This window comes from Passer domesticus, chromosome 11 (assembly GCF_036417665.1).
Source record: "Passer domesticus isolate bPasDom1 chromosome 11, bPasDom1.hap1, whole genome shotgun sequence".
In the NCBI taxonomy this organism is placed as follows: Eukaryota; Metazoa; Chordata; class Aves; order Passeriformes; family Passeridae; genus Passer; species Passer domesticus.
The window spans coordinates 34437735-34446586 of NC_087484.1; the positions used below are offsets into that span (position 1 = coordinate 34437735).

At 49.5% G+C, this 8852-nt stretch overlaps 1 long non-coding RNA gene across 1 annotated transcript; it reads right to left on the bottom strand.

Annotated features, from left to right (window-relative positions):
* Nucleotides 1-4291: 4291 nt before the first annotated feature.
* Nucleotides 4292-6158, bottom strand: LOC135278379 (uncharacterized). Its single transcript, XR_010345894.1, has 3 exons — nt 6060-6158; nt 4700-4746; nt 4292-4497 (listed from the first exon to the last, which is right to left on the bottom strand). It is a non-coding gene; the product is annotated as an uncharacterized LOC135278379 (long non-coding RNA).
* Nucleotides 6159-8852: the final 2694 nt, after the last annotated feature.

Here is an 8852-nt window from a genome sequence, read left to right on the forward strand (position 1 = left end):
ATTATGATTTTCAGTGACATTTTGGGCCAAGCACTAAACCGCCACTGGAAAGGAATTCTGCTCATCCCTGTCCTTCTCCCTTACCTTTCCAAAACCTTCCCTCAGGTCTGTGTCACGCGTAAGACCAGGATCGGTGTGATGATCCATCTCCTTGGCCCGGCTCAGTGGGAGGCCTGGAAATGAAAGCAAAGGTTTGTGTAAATCTCTGGCAGATGTCAAGCCCCCAAAACCACAATGCTGGGCAACAGGCAAGACAGGTTCCAGATTGCAGAGCCCTCAGAAGACACAGAGACTGTGACTGAGAGCAGCAAGGTACAATGCCTAGAGCCTCTCCCAAGGGATGGGCTACTGGCAGCAGACATGACATTACTCTGCTGGCCAGCAGACTGAAACCTGCTGCATGATGAAGGCCCCAGCCCCTGGATCCTGGAGAGCCTCTGTGTCTGACAGAGATGGGTAGAGATGGAGATTGCTCTTGACAGCAATTCTTATCTGCTCTTATTCATGCTGATATTAGTAAGCATCTTCTTTTAGTTCCTAAAAGTCCCAGGTTCTAATACCTGGATGCATTTAGATCAACATTTTCTTCTCTTTGTTGGAATATTTTAGAGGACATGCAAAGAAAAACTTAGCATTGCAGGAGTGTTACCCAAACATGAACTGTGTTCTTGGCACCAGATAATTCATTTTCCCCGAGGGTTTCCTTCTGAACTGTATGAGAGTGGGCCAATTTTGGGCCAGCCTGATTAAAGGCTGATTTTCTAATTGCAAGAAGAACAATGGAGCTCATTCTGAAATACTCTCCAACAGAGCTGTTGGAGCTAAGAGAACTAATTCTTTACATGGCTTCACAGAGGGTAAATTCATACAGCAGCCAAGCAGTTTGAGAGGAATCCCTGTCCTAAAATGGGATTCCTTCACCCTGTAGAATGCTTCAGTCAGTAATAAAAGGGAGACAGCTAAGGATTAATGATATAGGTCATTTCTAGTCCAGAATGAGTCCAGAAAAAAATGTCACCTTCCTTACTGAGCAATACTTCTCCCTAGCTGCATTAAGCATTCCAGCTGCACATCAGCAATTAAGGAGTCATTCCAAAGGGGCTGTACCCAGGATTTGGCAGAACTAACCCGGAGCAAAGGGACCAGGTCATCTGATCTCTTCTTCTGCATCAGCAGAATTATTTCTTCAAGTCTCATCTGTCCCATCATGACACAGCCAGAGATGGCAGAGGAACAACAACAGTGTCATTGGGGCTTTCAACTTGAAAGCATTGGCTGAGCCAGATGCACCAGAGAGTGCATTTTGTCTGGCCCAATTCCACTTGTCAGGGATCAGGCAAGGCAGGGAGGGAGGACAAGGCAGAAGGCATCTCCTCCCCCAGCCTCAGTCTGCAACACTGACACAGGCAGAGAGAGCCGGGGAAGAGATTTGTCATGATGAACCTGCCATAGGTGGCTTTGGGCTTGTGCTGTCACAGGATGACAAACTCAGACCCTGCATAGGATGCATCCATTTGGAAGGCTCCTTCTCCCTGACAGGAAAATTTATAAGGACATTCTGTCACAGCAGGTTTCTCTATTTCTGCCAATACAAAACCAGGCAATGTCCATTAATGTCCATCCTGTCTCAAAGGGTTCAGCTCAGAAAGTGCCCCAAGGAAAGGTTTTCTGCTACAAAAGCAGGAGGAAGAAGTGGGAAAATTTCTCATTTTGTGCTAAATGCCTTGTTTTCCTTACTAATTGTGACATTAGGAAGGCTGCAGGGAGATAAAAGGCATGTGCAGAATGGAGAGGAATATTTCCTTTTCCTGCACTGCATTTCCAGGGCCACGAGCTACTACTCCAGCTCCTGCCACTCAACACTTCAGACTGCAGGAATTTTCACTGCACTGCCAGAGAATACTTCCAGTGACTGGACTCTGGGAGAGTCCACTGAGCCCGTCAAGCAATTGAAATGCATTTAAAGAAATTTTTAAAAGAATGCATTTTAATCAAGCTTTGCAAATGTCACCTCTGAGTCAAGACCAAAATGGTCATTTTAGGACAGACATGCCCTGTACCTACCTGCATGTTCAGAGTTTTCCTCCTTGCTTCTGCTGCTGGATCTTGGCCTGCAGAAAATGGAGGACAATGAACATGTGAGGAGGTAGAAAGAGAAAGGAGGGAATGGCTGTACCATGAAAAGAGGAAAACCGCCAGAGCATGGGCACTCTGATGAAGGAGGAAATGCAGCACAGAAACACACCAGGATGCAAAGCTGATTCATTGTCCTTAAGCTTTCCATTGCAGGAGTCACAGAGAGCTGGCCAAGCTCTGTGTGAAACAATAGCCAAGTCCAGCAGAGGACCCATCTTGAAGTGCTTTGAAGCCCTGCCTCCTCTTCCCCACCACCACCTCTGCTCTTGGCACATTGGTGCTGGCTTTGACATTGTGCTGGGTCATCATAGATGGGCAAAATGCCTAAATACACAGAGGTTTGCCTAAATACATGGGACACCTGGCTGTGCAAAATAACCACACTTTGGGATGGGAACACACAGGTGAACAGCACACTGCAGCAGCAGCAGACACCTTGGCTTACCTCATCTCCTGGGACTCCTGGAATTCCAGCTGCGGAGAGCTTTGCAGAGAGCCCACAGCACTGCCAAGAGATGGACTTACTGCCTTGCCTATGGGGGGGATCAGAGGTGGTCCCAATGACCCCTTCTTCATATCCCCTCCACTGGAACACAGCAAGGAAGCCTGCAAAGAGTAGAACACAGTGCTCAGATCAAGCATGCAGCCTTGTCCCCATTCATGCCTCAAGACATTTAGATGTGCATTTAATTGGGACCTGGCAGGAAAAGACAAGGCAAACTGATGGAGCAGCTTGGCCCAGGATGGGGAATGTTGACCTAGGAAAGGGAAGTGGTGAGGGAGATCCCAGGGCACACATTTGGCACCTCTCCCTTTGTGCTCAGTTTTCTGCATTCCCAGCTGGCATTCACATATTTGACATCAAAATGTTCTGAGGTGCCACTGCCTCCACCTGGAGGATAGGGTGTCATGGGAATGGGTTTAGATCACTATTCTCTCCCTGCCCCTTAGGTACCTCACAGCCAGTGCTGATCTCCAGTCATGTCCCCACAAAGCCATTCTGCGGGAGGCCAAAACCTGCTCTTCTCAAGCCCCTCATTTCTTCTGCTGCTGCCCTTCCCTCCTACACTTCCCCAGCAGCCTTTGAGACCAGATGCTGCTGCTGAGCTCGCAGGATGCTCACTGCTCTCCAGCCCCAACACATCCACCATCTCAGCCTCACTGGCTTTCAGGATGTTCAGCAGAGCTCCCTGCTCTGCTGCTCTCTGCAAGGTCTCTGCCTGCCCAAGTTCCTCCAGGGCCCCCATGCCATGGCCAGGAATGAGAATGGAGGCAGCAGGGGCAGATGCACACTCTTTGTTTGTATCCCATCATTTTTGGGCCAGCTAAAGAACCAAATCAAGACCTGTTCAGTTTCAGTGAGAGGGACAGTTCCTGTCAGGGAGACACTGGACCTTTCTCAGCAAGGCTGAAATCAAGTATCCAAGCCTTTGATTGGACATTTTGTCTACCAAAACTCTTGTTCATCTGCCTCCTTTTGCACCCCATGGCAAACCCAAAACAACTGCAGCTCCTGGCCCTGCTGACAAGGCAATTGTGTGCCTGGGCTCTGGGCTGCTCTCCCCATGGCCACTTCCCATCCCTTCCCTCTGGACAAAGCCATGCCACAGCACACAGCTGCCCAGAAGCTGATGATGTCTAGAAATAGCAGCAGAGACAACTGTGCAGAGGGCATGGCTGTACAAGTCAAAAGCTGAGACAACCTGGAACTGACTTTGCAGGACTGCCTGCTCCAGCAAAGACCTTGTTCCATCCCAACCAGACACAGCTGACAAAAAACACCACCAAGACATAGACATGGCTCACAGATACCCATAGGTTACTAAATCTAGAAGGACAGCTTGTCCAGATTGGACAACTTTAGCTGCTCTGACTGCTTGTTGGTGTTTTCTCAGCCATGAGACAGAGGAGGAACCACAACAGAGCCCAGAAACCATTCAAAGACCTCTCTTGTTATTGACACATGCTGAGGATATGAAGGCTGCACTACACAGCCACTGCAGAGACAGCCTGAAGCACAGTGTCCAGCTAAGATCTTCTTTGGCTCAGCTGCTTCCCTGAGGTCACACCACAGGAAAAGATCTCCAATCTCTGCCTCCATCACATAAACTGAAAATCTACTGCACAGGACGTAGTTTGGTCTCCTTACCTTATAACATTTTTCTTCTGAACTCTGCTCCTGGTGTTTTCTACTGTCATTATCATAGCCAGTGCCAATGTCCTTTTTCTCTTTCTCCATGCTGTACATTTTATTATTGTTAGAAGAAGGAGAGCTGATCCTGATGGGAGGCAATGGCTTTGAGGGAAGGAGTGAAGAGGGACATGGCCGGAAAGACTTGGAGAAAATGAACCTAGTCACGCCTGCAAAGTGGAGGAATTTTCACTGCACCACCAGAGAACACTCCCAGTGACTGGGCTCTGGGAGAGTCCACTGAGCCCATCAAAAAACTGAAATGCATTTAAAGAAATTTTTAAAAGAATGGGTTTTAACCAAGCATTCCAAATGTCACCTCTGAGTCAAGACCACAATGGTCATTTTAGGACAGACATGCCCTGTACCTACCTGCATGTTCAAAGTTCTCCTCCTTGCTTCTGCTGCTGCATCCTGACCTGGAGAAAATGGAGGACAATGAACACGTGAGGAGGTAGAAAGAGAAGGGAGGGAATGGCTGTACCATGAAAGGATGTAAACATTCTTAGCATGGGCACTCTGATGAATGAGGAAATGCAGCACAGAAACACACCAGGATGCAAAGCTGATTAATTTTCCTTAAGCTTTCCATTGCGGGAGTCACAGAGAGCTGGCCAAGCTCTGTGTGAAACAATAGCCAAGTCCAGCAGAGGACCCATCTTGAGGTGCTTTGAAGCCCTGCCTCCTCTTCCTCACAACCATCAGTCATTCCTCAACTTGCATCCTAACTCCCCAATTCTGCTGTCTCTCCTTTTGGAGCCAACTGGCTCCTACAGCCACACTGAAGCAGCAAGAGCTGCTCAGCTGAGACATGAGACTGTATGGAGGGCAGCTACTTTTGTACAGGTGCCAAAGCTTGACTTTGCCTGCTCGTGCCTTAACCTGGTGACAGTCTCATGCTACATGTGGTCAGAGCACTGCTGTCTCCGAGAATGCTATGACACCTCCTGGCTCTTTCAAGAACAGAAAGGCTTTTTACAACTCAGCTGCTAGGGGAGGATATTCAGATTGCACTTTAAAAGCCCTCCCAAAGATTTCCAATTCAAATGATACTTCTGTGTCTCCTTCTTTATTGTTATCACTCGGATAAGCTTGACAGCTACATTTTCTCTCCCATATCCAAGCCAATATCTTTCCATCAGGTACGGTCCTGTAACTCTTGTCTACCACCTTGCCCGCTTTGATCTTAAGCCCAGATCAAAATATTAAACATTGATCAGATTATACATCTATACCCCAAAAGTTCTCTGGCATCTCATTTCACAGTGGAGGCCCAGGCACAGAGAAATTATTCCTGATGTTTACAGAAGCAGCACCTGAATTTGCAGACCCCTCTCCAGTAGCCAGTATCGGCCCATACATAATCTCATGGGTGCAGAAGTTAACAGTCAAGAATGACAGCATTCAAATATCTGCAGGACCCAGACCCAAGCAATTCACTTCCCAAAAAAGAGCACAACCATTACAAAGGGAATCAATAGCCAAGTCCAGCAGAGGACCAATCCTGAGGTGCTTTGAAGCCCTGCCTCCTCTTCCCCACCACCACCTCTGCTCTTGGCACATTGGTGTTGGCTTTGATATTGTGCTGGGTCATCATAGATCGGCAAAATGGGGAATACACAGAGGTTTGCCTAAATACATGGGACATCTGGCTGTGCAAAATAACCACACTTTGGGATGGGAACACACAGGTGAACAGCACACTGCAGCAGCAGCAGACACCTTGGCTTACCTCATCTCCTGGGACTCCTGGAATTCCAGCTGCAGAGAGCTTTGAAGAGAGCCCACAGCACTGCCAAGAGAGGGACTTACTGCCTTGCCTATGGGGGGGATCAGAGGTGGTCCCAATGACCCCTTCTTCATATCCCCTCCACTGGAACACAGCAAGGAAGCCTGCAAAGAGTAGAACACAGTGCTCAGATCAAGCATGCAGCCTTGTCCCCATTCATGCCTCAAGACATTCAGGATTGCATTTAACTGGGACCTGGCAGGAAAAGACAAGGCAAACTGATGGAGCAGCTTGGCCCAGGATGGGGAATGGAAAGGGAGATGATGAGGGAGAGACCATGGCACACATTTTGCACCTCTCTCCTTGTGCTCACTCTTCTCCAATGGTGGCTACATTCCCAGCTGGTATTCACATATTTGACATCAAGGTGTTCTGAGGTGTCACTGCCTCCACGGGCATTTTGGATGTCACGGGAGAGGCTTTAGATCTCCCTGCCCCTAAGGTACCTCACAGCCAGTGCTGATCTCCAGTCATGTCCCCACAAAGCCATTCTGCAGCAGGCCAAAACCTGCTCTTCTCAAGCCCCTCATTTTTTCTGCTGCTGCCCTTCCCTCCTACACTTCCCCAGCAGCCTTTGAGCCCAGATGCTGCTGCTGAGCTCACAGGATGCTCACTGCTCTCCAGCCCCCACACATCCACCATCTCAGCCTCACTGGCATTTAGGATGTTCAGCAGAGCTCCCTGCCCTGCTGCTCTCTGCAAGGTCTCTGCCTGCCCAAGTTCCTCCAGGGCCCCCATGCCATGGCCAGGAATGGGAATGGAGGCAGCAGGGGCAGATGCACACCCTTTGTTTCTATCCTATCCTTTCTGGGCCAGCTAAAGAACCAAATCAGGACCAGTTCAACTTCAGTGAAAGGGACAGTTCCAGTCAGGGAAAAGGTTTGAGAGCTCTGCTGACAGCACAGAAACTGGAAATTGACCACACTGCACTTAGCTTGGTCTCCTTACCTTATGTCCTTGTCCCTCTGAACTCAGCTCCTCTTCTTTTCTCCTGCCCTCAGCATAGCCAATGCCATCTTTCCCATTCTCCTGCTCTCCGCTGCATATCAGGCTTGGCTTGGTAGAAGGAGAGCTCTTCTGGATGGGAGGCAATGGCTTGGAGGGATGGAGCATAGAGGGACTGGCCAGGGAAAACCTCTTGGCAAGCGGGTAGCCAGACAGGCCAGCAAAGTGGAGACACAAAATATAAGAGAAACCAAAATGCAAACCCAAAGCATCTGAAGCTCCATATCTCATGGGACACATTCCCTGCAAACTTTTAAAGAGCTGCACAGGGAGACATGCTCCTGCTGGTAGGCACTTGAGGCAGGCCAAGGGAAAACCCTGACCCACTTCCACAGGGCTGCCACAGGAGCACCCTGGCCTCTGGGCTGCCCTGGGACAGCAGGGAGCCCAGAGCCCTGTGCTCTCCAGCAATGGCTCAGCTGCACATGCACCCTCCTGCTCCTCTCCCTGCCCCACAGCTGAGCAGCCCTCCAGCTCCACAGGCACTGGCAGCAGCACAGCTCATTGCAGGGGCACATGCAGGGCACAGTTGTTCTCTGGCAATGTGCACAGGCTCTCTGGGCTGCCACAAGACCCTTCCTCCCACCAGAGATTGGCCCAGCTCTACCCCCTCACCTCTGTGTGAGGCTGAGCCATGCTCACAAGGGAAGAAGTGAGTTAGGTGAATTCCCACCTTTATCATTAACACATCTAATGGGTGTGGCACTCAAGGGGAAGAATTTTTAATTTTAGAGAAAATTTATTTGGGTTCATTTTTCATGGAACTAGCCTGCATTTAATTCCTATGAACAGTATGGAGCTGGCAAGTCTGAAGGGAAAAAGCGAAGGCTCCAATGATAAGAGGAGAAAATATTCCTTCCTCAGTCTGGCCTGTGAATCCACAGGAAAAACCCACACAGCTATGACTGCTATTTCTGTAAACCACCAAGACCTGTCAGCAACAGGCAGGCCTTATTGGTGTTTCTGTAGCACTGTAATACCATCCTCAGGGTTGGACCTGACCAGCAAGCAGAGGAAGAATGGGAAATTTATCTGTAGTGAGACCTGACATTGATGGCAAGGAAAGCAACAGGACTTGCGTCTCATGACCATGTCCAGTCTGTGCTCAGCTGTGGCCACAGTCCCTGTCCTGGCTGACAGTATGAGTGATTTGGCTGCTGTCAAAAAGGAGAAAGCAGAGTAAACTAATGACAGAATGTTGTGATGCCATGGGCATCCTTGCAGGATCATCTGTATCTGTCAGCCACCTACTCTGACCCAGAACTGAGCACCATGGAGCAGTTTTCCCTGAAATATGGTGGGATTGTTTTTCCATTTGGCTTCAGCCTTTCAGCTCCTTCCTATGCTCACCTTTTCCTTCAGAGGTTTTTCCTTTTCCAGTAAATTCCATCTTTGAACCCGTGCTTCTGCCTGGCAGAAGGATCTGGGTTTGAATTTGGGAGCACTCTCAGTGTAGCCAGCGACAGGAGCTTGGTGCCCAGCCTCAGAACAAGGCCGGGTGACTCCGATCGCCAGCGCTCGGCACAGAGAGGCAGAGCCAGACGCGTCTGCTGCCGCTGCGGCCGTGCCAGCCACAACCTTCACAGCCTTCACAGCCCCAGCGTGGGGCTGCCCCTTTGTGACACAATAGCCCATGGGGCTGCCCCTTTGTGATGCAATAGCCCGTGGTTCTCTCATTTCCATGGCTGCAAAACCCCACCCCAACTCCATCCCTTTCCCTTCCCTTCCCAA